Below are 14,840 nucleotides of genomic sequence, written 5' to 3'. Positions count from 1 at the left end.
GGGAGTAATAGATTCAGCATTCTCAGCTCCAAAGCACGTCCACAAGGAAGAATCCGAGGAGGTAAGACATTTGTGTTAATTCCTTCTTTTATGGCATGCTCATTGTAAAGATGGTTGTTACTCCATCATGCAATAGAAATGTGAGGACTGTTGAGTATTTAAATTGCAAATAAGATATTTTTTAATCCATTTTCTAAAATACTGCATAATTCAGAGTTGTTACTGTACTCCTATGGGGAAGAGAATCTTAGCATTTCTTTATTAGCTTTAGTTTCCAGTAATCAGTAATTACATAATAAAGAGGTAAAATTGGGTGTTTAGCACAAATATGTAACTACCACATTCCTGTATTATAATCAGCCCTTGCCTGTGGTCATCAGTGGAGGGGGAAGTTAGAATACCATCTCTCTGGGACTCCCTGGAAATCCCAGCTGAGAAGAACCTCGATCGAACATTCACTTCTACTCTTGTTTCTCTCTTTCTGATGTGGTAGTGAAAGTGATATATTAACTTCTTATTGTGAATAATTCCGCTGCAGTATTATTTGAATTCAATAAGGTACGTCCTTGGCTACAATGAATATTCTCACTCTAGTTTGTGCAAAATGAGCAGACATTTACCTTCTTCTCTCCATTACGTAACTGAAATGTTCAAAAGTACCCCGCCAAGATTGGACACTGACTGAATGTTTGATAATATTAAGAATGAATTAAGGTATGTTTTTTAGAAGTGATAATGGTATTGTGGTTATGTTTTGTTAAAAACAAGACAACATGCCCCAAATGGATTTGCTCGTGCTAAATCCTATGTCACCAAACTGATGCTTAATTATAGTTTTGGCTCTCTCAGAAATGGAGTCATAGTTCGGGAATCACCTCATCAGCACTAGTTAGGTAATTGGCCTGATAGACCCCATCATCCCCTAAAGGAAAGTAATCTTGCCATAACCAATCTGCTTTTATGCGTAGTGTAACGTCCTTGTTCCTGCTCCTTTCTGCCCATAAAAGTGTTTCATTTTGTACAGTTCCTGGGAGCTCCTTTCTATATGCTAGATTAAATGCTGCCTGATTCATGTTTTACTGAATAAAACCAATATGATCTTTAAAATTTACTAAGTTGAATTCTGTTTTTTAAGTTTTAAAAAAAAATAGTCCTTAATATTTAGAGGTATGTACAGAAGTATTTATGGGTGACATAATATGACATCTGTAATTTGCTTCAAAATAACTATGTAGGGGGGTAATTGGGAAAATATGTGAAACAAGACTGGCTGGAAGTTGGTAATTGTTGATGAAGGACAGTCATTATAATTTTCTCTTTACTTTTGCTAATGCTTGAAATTTTTCAAATAAATTCCAAAAAATAGGTAAAATAATTTCTTTTTTCTTGCTTTAGAAAGGGCTGCCAGCATGGTTGGTCAAACTCTACCAGTTAATACATTATAGGGTCATGAATTAAAAACTCATGTAACTCTAATAAAGTATCAATGCAAAAAAAACAGGTTGGGGTGGGGGAGATATCTAACAAAACAACAACGAAACTTACCTATTAATTCTTGACACATGTTAACTTTGTTATTATTGATAACATGAGGGCATATATTATTTCAATTTAATAAGAAGGTATATGACACTTTCTACATGCCATGTTAAATGCTGGGAATATAAAGGTGATTAGACATCATCTATAATTATATAATGTGTTTCAAGTGGTATAATATAGGTTAGAATAAAATGCTGTGGGAAATCAAATGAAAGAACAGTTATTCTTCAGGGGTTGAGAATAAGGACCATGAAAAGGTGACAACTGAGGTAGATTTTGAATGGGTTTGCTGTGTAGGAAAGGATTCTGTTTCTAAATAGGTTTATCAAGGACTATTTAATTTGTGTTACTCTCTCTATAAGGATATTTCCTGAGGGAGCATTCTTCCCCATGTTCAGTGGCTCTAGGTAGTCTCCATTGAACCACCATTGCTAGGGGCTGTAGGCCACTCATTCATTTATTCATTTGATCAGGATGATTCCCTTAGGAGAAATAGGTAGATGAAAGGGGGAAAATGGCCCAGTAAGAAACTGAGAGGGCGGTATGTTAATGGCAGTGTCATGGAAGAGAATCCCTAATTGATAAACTCTCTTACCCAGCTTTTATAGTACTTCACTCTTGATCTAGCATCCTCAAGGTTCACTCCTGGGGATACTCTCCTGGTTCCTGTTGCTAGATACAGGTTAGGTCCTACAGATCTTTCAACCTGTAATCCTCTCCTTCTTTGGTACGCCCAGCATTTCTGATTTGGGCCATGCTGTGATTTTACCCTATTTATGGATCTGATGGCCAGGGGGAAGGGAGGGACAAATCCTGCAGAGGACAAGCCTTGTCTTAGGAACAACCTTGCTTCATTTGAGGTATTTACATCGTCTTCAAGGGTGGGATTGAGGGGAGAGGACTTTACCTTCTAACAAGAGGTGAAAGCTAGTTCACTTCTGCATGAACAGAGGGTTCAGGGGAATCTGCAGTTTGTTTCTCAAGTGCATCTTCTCAAATAACCCTTTCCGAAATTCCCCATTCCTTTATTCTCGGGACTCTCAGAGCCCTCAAAAGAAAAAGAGTGAGACAAGTTAGGAAAGGGCATGGCAAGGAGCTAAACACATATGTAGTTTCCTTTGGACTCTAGCTTTAGCCAGATCCTTTGGGGGAGCAAAAAGGCCAGAGGCTGGCTGTGGGCTGCCCTAGGGTGAGTGAAGTAGCTTGTGGGGTGAGGTGGCTCCCATTTAGTCAGGGTGAAACTCTGGATAAGAGGCAGCTGTGAGCTGTGAGCGACCAACATTTATAGCAGCTGAGGGATGGGTGTGCTGGCCTGGTAAAGGGAATCTTGGTGGGCAAAACATCACCCATGTAGATGCAAAATTAATCAGTTGATCTAAGAACAAAATGGAAAATTTTATTAGAGCCAAACTGAGGATTATAACCTGGGAACTGCCTCTCATAAAGCTGTGAGAACCGTTCTGCCCCTTAGAAGTAAAAGCACAGTTATATAAGTTTTTGAAACAGAGGGCTGTACATTATTGACAGTTTCCACAATCCAGATCCACGCATACAAAGCAAGTGGTGGGTCATGGGTCATCGTGGAAGGAAGATTATCTCCTAAGGACACCTGGTTAGTGCAGATGCACAATATACACTAAAGGGAAGGGAGGAGTCCCAAATGGGCAAAGAAGAACTTTAAATTTTTCTTGTTTTGCCATAAACTATGAATTTTATTTCATCACCCACTAAAAACCTCATTCTAGCGTTCATTTTTTCCTGCTCCTGTTCTTTCCATTGCTCAAATTATTTTATATAGTTCTTTTAAAAATTTTGGTCTATTCCTATTTATTCATTCAGTAAAGATAGAAGAAACATCTACCATCTGCTAGACACTATTCTAAGCAATGGGGATACACTAATCCAGATATGGTCCTTGCCCTTATGAAACATGCATTCTAGTGGCCAGTGAAGATATTAAACACATTAATTTCATATAGTTATACATAGCAGTAAGAAAATAAAATAGACATTATGATAGTGATTGTGGGTTGTTTAATGAAGATGCAGTTTTATATGGTTTATTGGTTTATAAACCAATCTTTCAGAAGGCTAGTCATCAGAAGTAGACATGATAGAGGGTGGGTGAATAAAGAACAGAATAGCGGTGGAGAGAGAAAATCTGTATGGGAAGCAGAGGTCTGCGGGAGATTGGTGTGTCTATATTCCAATGTATTGAATATATCTGAAATTCTTTAAAGATGATTGCTGAGTAGTGTCTTAATTTGATAGTTACCAGTTAGCAAGACATGAGAGAACATGCAAATGTGGTAGAGAATTTACTTTTTTTTCCCTCGGAAGTAGTGAGAAGCTACTGAAGTTCTTTAAGCAGTAAATAGGTTGTTATAAATCTATTCAGGGAGAGAGTCTATGTTTATACAAATGTTTCTGTATACATGTTTATATGTAGGTATTTGTATATGTACTTAGATAAGTATAGATATACATATATATATTTTAAAATTAGACTAATACACTCTACTTTGTTTTTTATGTAGTACATCAGTAGATAATTCTGCCTTCCTCTTCTTTTTTAGATTAGATAGTATTCTGTTACAGATGTAATTTACTTATTCACAAGGCTAGATATTTACATTATTTCTAACCCTTTGCTAATACAAAGAGTTCTGCCATAAATATTTTTGACCATGTGCATTTGTATACCTATGTAAGTATATTTGTGGGATACATTCCTAGAAATTGAATGTAGTATCAAATCTTAAATTCCCCAGATTTTGCCAAACAGCCCTCCATAGAGTTTGTATCAATTTATGCTCCCACCCACAGGATATGATTGCCTTTTTTTTCCTCATCTCTTATCCAAACACTGTTACCTTCAGACTTTTTTTTTTTTTTTTTAGAAATTCACGTTCTTTCTTTCTTTCTTTCTTTCTTTCTTTCTTTCTTTATGACTGTGTTGAGTCTTCGTTTCTGTGCGAGGGCTTTCTCTAGTTGCGGCAAGTGGGGACCGCTCTTCATCGCGGTGCGCGGGCCTCTCACCATCGCGGCCTCTCTTGTTGCGGAGCACAGGCTCCAGACGCGCAGGCTCAGTAGTTGTGGCTCACGGGCCCAGTTGCTCCGTGGCATGTGGGATCTTCCCAGACCAGGGCTCGAACCCGTGTCCCCTGCATTGGCAGGCAGATTCTCAACCACTGCGCCACCAGGGAAGCCCACCTTCAGACTTTTTGATGTTGATGATCAGACTTTTCCAATCTGAATTGGATGTGTGATATACCATTTTAATTTGAATTTGATTATTATGAGTGAGTTTGAGTATATATATATATATATATATATATATATATATATATATATATATATATATATATGTATCTAGGCTTAAAAGTTATTGGATTGCAGAAGGGGGTATATTTGAGAGATATTTAGAAGGTAAAATCAAAATATCAAAGGAGTTAATGAGAGGGTCAGGCCTGCATCCCATAGCTCCAAAATTATAAACCAATGAAAGTTACATTCCTAAAGTTTTCCCAGGATTCAGCTCAAAGGCTACCTTCAGTATGATAACTTCCCTGACTGCTCCAGAAAGGTGGATCGCTCCTCCTGTGCTCCATTAGCCTTCTGCACATATATCTGCTCAAGTCCTTACTACACTATGTGTGTGTTTTTTACAAATTTTTTGTTTCAAAGTCTTACACACTTGTAGCAAAAATCCAAACAATATAGGAATGCCTGCTGTAAACAGATATGTTCTCATTTTGTTCTTTTAAACCTACCTCTCAAAGGGAATTCCTTAGGGACTGACTTGTACAAATCCCCAAATTTCCATTATTATATTCTTTGCTTATAAAAATATAAAATACATTTATGCATATAGTTAAAAACAGTGTCATGATCAAATAATATGTGTATAAACTTGTATTTTTTTCAACAATAGTAATCTTTTTTCCCAGTTGATACATACAAATCTGTCTAATCCTCTTTAAGAGCTCAGAGAATTTTTAAAATGGATATGACCTAATTAATCAAAATATTTCTTTATAAATGGGTACTTCAGACTGTCCCCAGTTTTTTTCCTATTATTTATAATGCTACTATAAATCTATATCTGTTTGTCTGTCTATCCATACATCTATCCATCCATCTACCTATCTTGAAGTACTTGTACTTTCATTTCAGTTGGATACTTTCCCAGAGTAGGATTTTTGGGGCAAAGGGTAGGCAATTTTAAAGTTTAATAGATATTTCCAGATTACTTTTTCCAAAAATTTGTCATAATTTATAAGCTTAATAACAGTGTCTGGGAGAAAATATTTTCCTATGCCTTTACCAGGGCTGAATGCTGTGTCTTTAAAGATCTTGTCAAATTATTGGACAAAAGTTTGGTACTTACTTGTTTTTATAATTTGCATATTTCTCTGACTATTACTGAGATTGTGATTCTTTAGGATTTTATGATATGTAAAACACCTTTTCATAGCATTTGTCCATTTTTATTGTGGGTAGCTTATCCATTTTAGAGCTTGTTTGTTTGGGATATTGTAGGTTTTTAAAGTGTTTTCCTCTAATCTTTTATTTATCTTTTGACTTTGCTTATGGGGTCTATGGCCTTACATATATATTTTTCTTCATGGAGAGATATCTACATTTTCTTTTTTGGCTTATGAGTATCTACTGTTATTTAAGAAGATCTCCTGAAGTGTAAGGTTATAAAATATTCTCCTAGATTTATTTTAAAAGTTTTATATTTTTCCTTTTATATGTAGTTCTTTGATGCACCTGTAGTGAAAATTTTGATATGGTGTATTAATATTAAATTTTTCCAGCTAATGATGGATTTTATAAAAAAATAATCCCTGAGTTCTAAGAATGAGGAAACCAAGGCTTACAGAAGCCAAGGGACTTGATCAAAATTACCCAAATTAGTTGTTTATGTTGTTTATTGTTAATACGGCGATGCTTAGTAATTGCACCGTAGACAGGAGGGTTTCCCACTTGTGGAGATGTCCAAGAAAGAAAAGCATACGTGTTTCAGAACAGGATCAAGTGTCAGTGTTCCTAGCCAAGACTATCTGAAGTTTCCTTATGAGAAAAAGGGAATCCAAAAGATTCAGAGAAAGGAGGAAGTGGTGCTGGGGATGAGCTAACCATCTTGGCTAAATAGAAGTGGCACCAGCCTCAGGTCATCTGAATTAAACGCACACACACATGCACGCACGCACGCGGTAGTTCTGTATACTACAGGGAGGACTATACCCCATATAGGATCTGGGATCTTGCTCTGGCTCCATCGTAAACAATCTCTCACTTAGCTTCAATGCGTCTGAGTTTATTTATTGCATAGGATTATTTCACTTTCTCTAGTGCCAGAATCCCTATCCCTCATATTTTTAAAAAAAACTTCATGAAAGAAATACACTTACATACATTTTACAGGTGAGAAAACTGCATCTTTGGTTAACCCAAGGTCGTTTAACCCATGAGTAGCAGGGTGAGTTTGTCTCCCCAGTTGTGTCTGACTCTTCAAGGCCACAATCTTTCTAGTTCTAATACATGCAGTTAGTAGATGAAATAAATTGCACTGCCATTATCTGTCTGTATGTGGGCAGAAGTCCCTTGGCTTTATCAACTTCTTTAGATTCTTCAGCCCTTTGCTACATAGTAACTTTTTCATGGTACAAATGCCTGCAGATGTGATGATCTTCCAGGTTTCTCTGCTTACAGTCTCAGGAAACTGGCAACTGCAGCAAATTGCATTACTAAAGGAAATAATGAGATGTGGAGAGATCATAATGAGATGAAATAATGAGATGTTGAGATGTTGAAAACTAAAGGAAATAATGGTTTCTTAGCACATACCTTCCTAATAGTAATTCCTCTCCCTCCTCGTAATTAAAGCCGATAGTAGAATAGTCATAGATGGCTGAGAGGGTTGGGGATCACTGTGTATCACCACAGCAATTGGAGCCCAAAGCAGCCATCATCAGCCTCAAAGTACTGAATCTACAGATGCCTTCAGCAGAGACTTTCTCCCATTTTCAGTATGTAGTGTGGAAGGGAGAATCCAAATGCATAAAACATCATATGGCCATTTAGGTCCTAAGACTTCATTTTGTAGTTAGTAAAATAATGAATCATGAAGTACTGGCAGGTTTTCACATAGTTACATCAGACTTTCACTCTGCCTTAGGATGTAGCAACACCTTTCCTCTGCATTTCTTGTGAACTGCATAATTGTGGTAGGTATTCCTAGTAGAAAACTCTATCAAAAGAGGTAAGCTGCCATCATACTGTACTGGGAAATGCTGTGATTGAAAATGGCAGCTGAAGGATCATCAGTCATTTGTCCAAATGGACACACTGAAATAAACGAATATACTGAATTTCTTTAGAGGAGAGCTGTGGCTCTGGTGTCCTCAGACATGAGGCTCAAGCATCAGTGTCAAATCCTGCTCAGTTGAATTCTGCTTAATCAAAGGTTAGCTGCTTGTTTTGCTTTTGAGTAATTAAGTAGAAAACCTGAAAGGCTGATTAGTATTTCATCTTAATTCTGAATATGGGACAGGAAATATTCATTCTAAAGTGTTCAGATATATTTATCTGAAGTAATTTTAGTTATCTCAAAAGTATTTGTAGATAACGTTGTCTGCCCCAGACTCTCTCCAACAGCTTGCCTGGCATTCAATCTTTTTGTTTCTATTTGCATCACAAAGATGCTAAAAACTGCAATAAGCAAATCCTATGTAACGGCAAATGTGTAAGTTTTTAATTTTATGCTTGCTGTCACTCACCCCAATTTCTTTTCTCACTGTTCCTTCTGTTAGAAGCCTATGTCCTGATTAAAAATATGTAGGTGACAGAGCCTCTGATTTCCTAGGATGGAGAAAACCAAGTTAGGTATAATTTTTTTTCTACTGAAAGTTCTCTCTGTTTACAGACAAACTTTCATCTAATGAACTTGTAAAACACTCACCAAGAAAAATGAACTATTCTCTGGAAAAAGATTCTGAGGCAGGTGGTGTTGGTGGAAGGCTTGGGCAAGTGTCCCATGATACCAGCTGGGGTCACTGGTAGAGGGGTCAGGTATTCCTGAAGCTCACACGGTCTCATCGTCTTATGGAGAGGAGCACTTGGGCCTATGTGCTGGATATATCCAGCTCTTGTTACACTCCATTTCTTTATAGCATGGGCATAAAGAGGAGGTCTTTGTAAGCATGAGAATAGTCTTGCGAACCAAGACAGGGGCTTTGCAGATGGAGTTTGCTTCCAGCACCTGAAGACCTTGTGGAAAGTTGAGTCCATGGGCAGTCTCTCCTGCTGCAGTTTCTTGCCAGACAACCAGGAAAGAGCCACTGAGACCATCGTGTGGTCCTTCCTCTCTCCACATAGTGACAGTGTAATTCTCATTTAGTAAGAAAAGATAATTAAGAAACCAGTTCCTGTCCTGGGTGGTTAAGGAAAACTCGCAATTTACGGGAGTGTATCTTGAGCTACTTAATGCCTTGAACCTTTTTTCCCTGTTAACCATATTTTTCTCTCTACCTCGTGCAATGTGTGCCAGTGATTTTAACTCAACTTCACACTAAAACAATCAAATGGGTTTCTTTAAAAGTATGCAAATTTATGGCTTCAATGTATGAGTATACACAAAAGGCCTACTCTTTCTCAATACACTTGAGTAATTCTCATTAATGTCAACAGGGTTTGTGAATGCATATCAAGGAAAAGTAAAATGCATTTGGAAACCCTTTAACTGATCATTCACACAAACACTGTTTTGTTATATATATTATAACATGATGAAATTTGCTCTTACTTGTTTCTCTAAGTTGAGGCAATATGCGTCAATGTTCATTTCTTTAAATGTCATGATTGTACATTTTCTGCATTGAAAAAATTAATCAGAAATGTAGATGTAGCCAAAAATTAATTTCAGGCCAAGTTTCATGGTGTAAGAAGAGTACATGACTGATGGCATTTCCATTGCTGTGGTTGTGGGCATGAGTTTTTCAAAAACTGCAGTTTTGAAATTGACAGTGCAGCATCACAATCCTTTTTTCATGCAGGAAACACCCACTTAAAATAGTTTTCTTTTTTCTCTGAATTCCCGTAGGCAGATAATTTTCACAATCAAGTTGCATAGAAACACTTCATTCATAAAATATAACATCTGAGATGTATCAATGAAACATTCATGACCTCTGCTTTTCTGAGCAGTAAGCATTGACTTTGAAACTGCCCAATTCTTTCCTTTGAAAAAGATCAAAAAACAGCACCTGCATGGAGAAGTGTGTGTGTGTGTGTGTGTGCGTGCGTGTGTGGGTGTGTGTGTCTGTCTCTACATGTAATTGTAATGAGAAGTCATGCAGTGACGGCTTGGAGTCCTTGAGTGCAGTGGCCACGTCTGTTCAATCAGTAGTGTAGTCTTGGTGCCTACGACTGGGCGTGGCATGGAGTAAGCACCTGTGAAAATTTGGAAAATACATTTGCAAATGGTGTTCTCGAACCCTTCAGGCTCGACGGATAGGCAATATCAGCCTACCTGTCAATTCACCACAGTTTATATTAATAGTGGAGAGTCAAAGTGTTGTCTTTCAAAGTCTGATTTTCCAAGAATATCCTGCCGTGGTCAAGACAAATGTGTAAATGTTTGCCTTATGGATTTTATGTTGTTTACATTCCTGTTTATTAGAAGTGCTATTGTAAAAATTGAATGATGACAGACCTTGTTATTTTGACAGTATACTAAGAATGTTTGGTTAAAAGCAGAAGAAGAACTGGAGTGGAAAATGTTTTAATATTCAGGCAATACGTTGCAATTTATTTTAAAGAGTACTCATATAAAAGCATCATCAATAATTTTATGTAAAATGAACATGGAGATTGTTTACAATGTAGCTGTTTATCAATTAAAGTCCATGCAAGTGTAACTGGAGCCAGCTACCTGATATACAGCGATGTCTTTGCTCTCCTTTTTCCAGTGGGAAAAATCTATTAGAAATTCTACTTGTGATAGAAAAATAGCAGCAGCACTCACTGACTAGAGAGGTTGCATCAGGATTGGGGAATCTGGGTGTTTTCATTTCTACCCTAGTTCGAACATATTCAGAAATGCCTGTCTCTGCTTTGGAAACATGCTTTATGAGATCTTGACATTTTACAGTCACGGAAGTTTCCTTAAGTACTTGCACACAACTTTTTATTCAGATTTGGGAGAAAGAATATGCAGATTTATTTTATTATTGTAAAAGTTAGACTATAGGAAAACAGCAATTTAAGAAGGAACGCACACTAGATATGTATAGTATTCTATTTCTCTGATTCCTTTTTTTTAAGTAGACCCAAATTCATATGGAAAACATGCAACTTAATTCCCTTTTTATTACCTTAAATATAAGAAATCATTATACAGTAGGAGATTAGGGGAACATTTTATGTAAGTTATATAAGATTAGAGAATGCTTCCTATAAGGAGATTTTGGGATTTAAATATTCCTCCTGAATATTTCTGTCTTTTCATAAATGCACATTTTTCTAGAAACACATGGATAAGATTTTGGTCACAAACAAGGTTGTTTTTAAATACAGATGAGGAGAGACTGTTTAATTTGGAATTTGAAGTTTTTTGGCTTGTTTTGTTTGCTTGTGTTGAGTCAGTTTTATTTACACTAAGCTAGGACTGAGGAAAAGGTACATATGTTCCCATATGACCCTTTAGTAATCCTGCAGAATTGAAAGCTCCAGCAACTTTTATAGTGGTTCTGAATGTTTTCCCATTAGAGCAGGAAGTCATCGTGAACCTAAACATGTGAAAAAGTCTTCTAATTATGACCATGTTGGGCTCTGAAAAGCTATAAATCCATTTTTAAAGTTCATTTATTCCTATGAATAGTGACTAAAATGAACTTCACCTTGCTGGTTCTCTATGAATTACATTCAGTACTCATGCCTTCAATAAATATTTTTTGAGCATCTACTCTGAGCTTGGTACAGTCATGGCCATTGAGGACACAGCAATAAAAGTATAGAAAGAGATATATCTTTAATGTTAGGAAATGGGAAGGACTATAAATAAAAATAAAATATGGAATGACCTAAAGAATGATAGGGGCTGTAGTTTTACATTTGGTGGTCAGGAAAGAGTTCTCCGAGGAGGTGATATTTGAACAAAAACATGAGTGAGGTGATGAATAAAGTGAGGGTGTGAACTGTATATATCTGGAGGATTAATGTTCCAGAGAAAGGAAACCATGGGTGCGAACAGCTCAAGGCATGGGTGTGTTTGGTGCCTTGAATGGCCCTGAGGGAGGGGGAAAAGGTATGAAAATGAAGTCAGAGCTGTAGTCAGGCTCTGTATCACATAGTCCTTCTAGGCGTGGTGAGGCCTTAGGATTCTAAGTGTTATCACTCTGGCTGCTGAGTTTAGGAATGTAAAAGTACAAGCACAGACTTTATTTAGGAGGCTAATGTACATCTCAACTAGAGATGGTAGTGGGTTAGACTGGTGGGATAATGGTGAAATTGGTAAGAAGTAATTAGATTTGTTGGTAGATTGGATGTGGGTTAGAGACTCGCAACTGACAATAGTCTGAGAATTTCCATCTCAATATTTTCAAGCTGAGTATTTTCAGATGTTGTTATTCTTGAGCCAATATATTTTTTTAGACTTTAAAAATATATAATAGAGTAGTTTTGTCTGCTCTGAAAAATCTATTAAGCTTGGTAAACACCCCCAGATGATCTCTGCTGTTCTTTGACCTTCGCCACGTGGTCTGCTCTTCCTTAGAGCTGTAGCCTTCTCTTAAATTATCATTAAGCTAATAGGTGCTCAAATGGACCTTTATCTTCTAGCTCTACTCATAAAATCCAGTTCACAAATCACATTCCTTTATTGCTGACTCATCCTTCATTCTTCATTAATTAACCCATTCAACAAATATTTATCCCTCTAACAAATATTTATAGAGTATCTACTTACTGTGTGCTAGGTATCTAGGACTAAGCAAAACAGACAGAATTTCACCCTCAGGCAAATTACTTCCAAAGGAAGGAGAGAGAAACCAAATAGATGAGTAAATGTATATCGTTTACCATGTGCTGGTAAGCACTGTGGAGAAGACTAAAGCAAGAAGGCGGAGAGGATACACTGAGTTAGACAGGGACGAAAGGAGTATTATGGTTTTGGCTGAATGTCAAGGCCTCTTTGAAAAGATGATATCAGAGGAAAAACTCGAAGTAGGTAAGGGAACAAGCCATGTGTGTATGTGGAGCAAAATCGGTCCAAGGAAAGGAAATCTCATGTGCAAAGGCATGGAGGTGGGAGTGTGCCTAGTGAGTTCTTGGAATAGTTAGGACACCAGTGTGGCGAAACAGCTTGAGCAAGAGGAAACCGAGTACTAGGTGGGGCAAGAAGTACCAGATGGGGCAACTGGGGCTGGTGGGCAGTTATTAGATCTTTGAATGAGAAAAGAAGACACTGGAAGATTTTGAGTAGGGGAGTGACATGTTATTGTGTTGGGATCAGTCTGTTGCTGTGTTCAGAATGAGAATGGAGGGTGGAGGTAAATACAGAAGAAGAAGACAGATTGGGAGGTTGTGGCATTATTGCCATTACTGGTGGCATGGGCGCGGTGCCCCATACTTGTTCAAAGATTTGCTTGCTGTCCTTAAGAGTCATTCTCACTACTGAAAGATTTATCCCCATATACATGGAAGGTATTTGCTATTTTTTCACCAGCTCTCATTCCTGTTGAGACAGTAAGCCTCCTCTTAGTAGAACCTTACATCTTCTGAGTATGTCTTTTTGTTTCGTTTTGTTTTGTTTTACTAAGAGTTACAAAGGATAGGACAAATAATGCTTGCACAACATCTCAAGACTAAGCCAAGCACTGTGAGTAGTATTCTGTAGATAAGGACCAATGTACAAATCTATAAAGATTCTGAAATTACAGGCACTAATGCTAATGCCATCTCTAGGAAGTGGGCAGATTGACCTGCTTTTTTGATAGAGTAAAATGAATATAATTTGGTTGGTATCTATGAAAATGTAGAAGTTGACAATTTAAGTAGAGCAGTCCCCGTCTGTATTCTCATTAATCCGCAAGTATATAATTATACCTATATATGGTTTTTACAGATATGTTCGCTGTGAAGTTTATTTGTCATCCCCAGATTATAGCTCACCACTTTAAAAAAATGGACTGTATGGTAGTTCTTTATAATCTCTCAACAGTAGCCAGATTTCTCAAGCCTCATTTCATGTTGTGTTCCTACATGTCTGACTGAAGGGTTTGTGTCAAGCTTCTCTACTAAGGAACAGCGAAAGCTAAAAACATAACAGTGGGAAGTTCTTTTGCTTACTTTCAAAGGATTGTTTATCTGAAGATAAAAGAATAGAAATACATTCGTAAGCAACTTTGGGGCTATTATTTTTTTGCAAGAAAAACCTACCTATAGCATATAGTATAGAAGGAAGGGTTAGAAATACAACATGAACAAAAAAAAATCTCTAGGAAATAAAAGACACCACCAAAGACATAGCCCAATTTTCACATCCACTGGATAATATAAGGAATATGCCATGTGTGCTCAGGAATGATTAGGATTTACCTTCTAGAGACTAGACCACCTCATTGTTCCAAAGAATCCAGCCTAACTGTAAGTGGGCAGTCAGAGAACTACTGACAAGCTCATTCCTCCTAAGCCCAGTGCTTCCAAACTGCTGTGGATTTAGCAACCCCCTTCCCTGGACATAGGGGAGCTGCCCTTTGTCTTGGCTCTCCTGGGGGAGACCTCTTTTGTTCCTGTCTGAATCATTGTGCAGCTGCTGGCTGGAGGGAGAAAGGGGGAAAGAATGAAATCTAGTGCAAAACAAAGGGAAATAATTCAGGAATTTCAGAAAACAAAGGGTTGCTGGATGTTAATGAGAGGATATATAGGGGAAGTAGATTCTGATATTTAGGTGACATGCATGAAATGAGAATAGTATTAAGAAACACGTGGACAAGCCAGCTTTCACCTGCTCCTGGATTTGGTTTCTCACTTAGGTCATCTTTCTTTTGTCCTCTCCTGCTAATAATATTTTCAAAATGGAGATATCCTTTAAAATCTAAAAGTATAAATGTCTGATATAAAAGTTATGTCAAACCAAAAATATTCGACACGGAAAATTAAATTCTCTCCCAGTCCCCATAACTTTACTCCTCAGAGACAACCATTATTATTATTATTATTATCACCAATAGAATTTATTTTTGTAGAGCAGTTTTAGATTCACAGCAAAATTGAGTGAGAGGATACAG

General features: G+C 37.3%; 1 protein-coding gene across 2 annotated transcripts in view; it reads left to right on the top strand.

Moving 5' to 3' along the window:
• The window catches only part of LOC309622452 (uncharacterized protein), a 665,771-nt gene that overhangs the window by 143,268 nt on the left and 507,663 nt on the right, over positions 1-14,840 (top strand). The gene's annotated exons all lie outside the window — the stretch shown is intronic.

The sequence above is a fragment of the Balaenoptera borealis genome (assembly GCF_965194805.1).
Source record: "Balaenoptera borealis genome assembly, chromosome: 2".
Classification (NCBI taxonomy): domain Eukaryota; kingdom Metazoa; phylum Chordata; class Mammalia; order Artiodactyla; family Balaenopteridae; genus Balaenoptera; species Balaenoptera borealis.
Note: the sequence above shows the minus strand (reverse complement) of the source record. Positions and strands in the feature narration are given on the sequence as shown.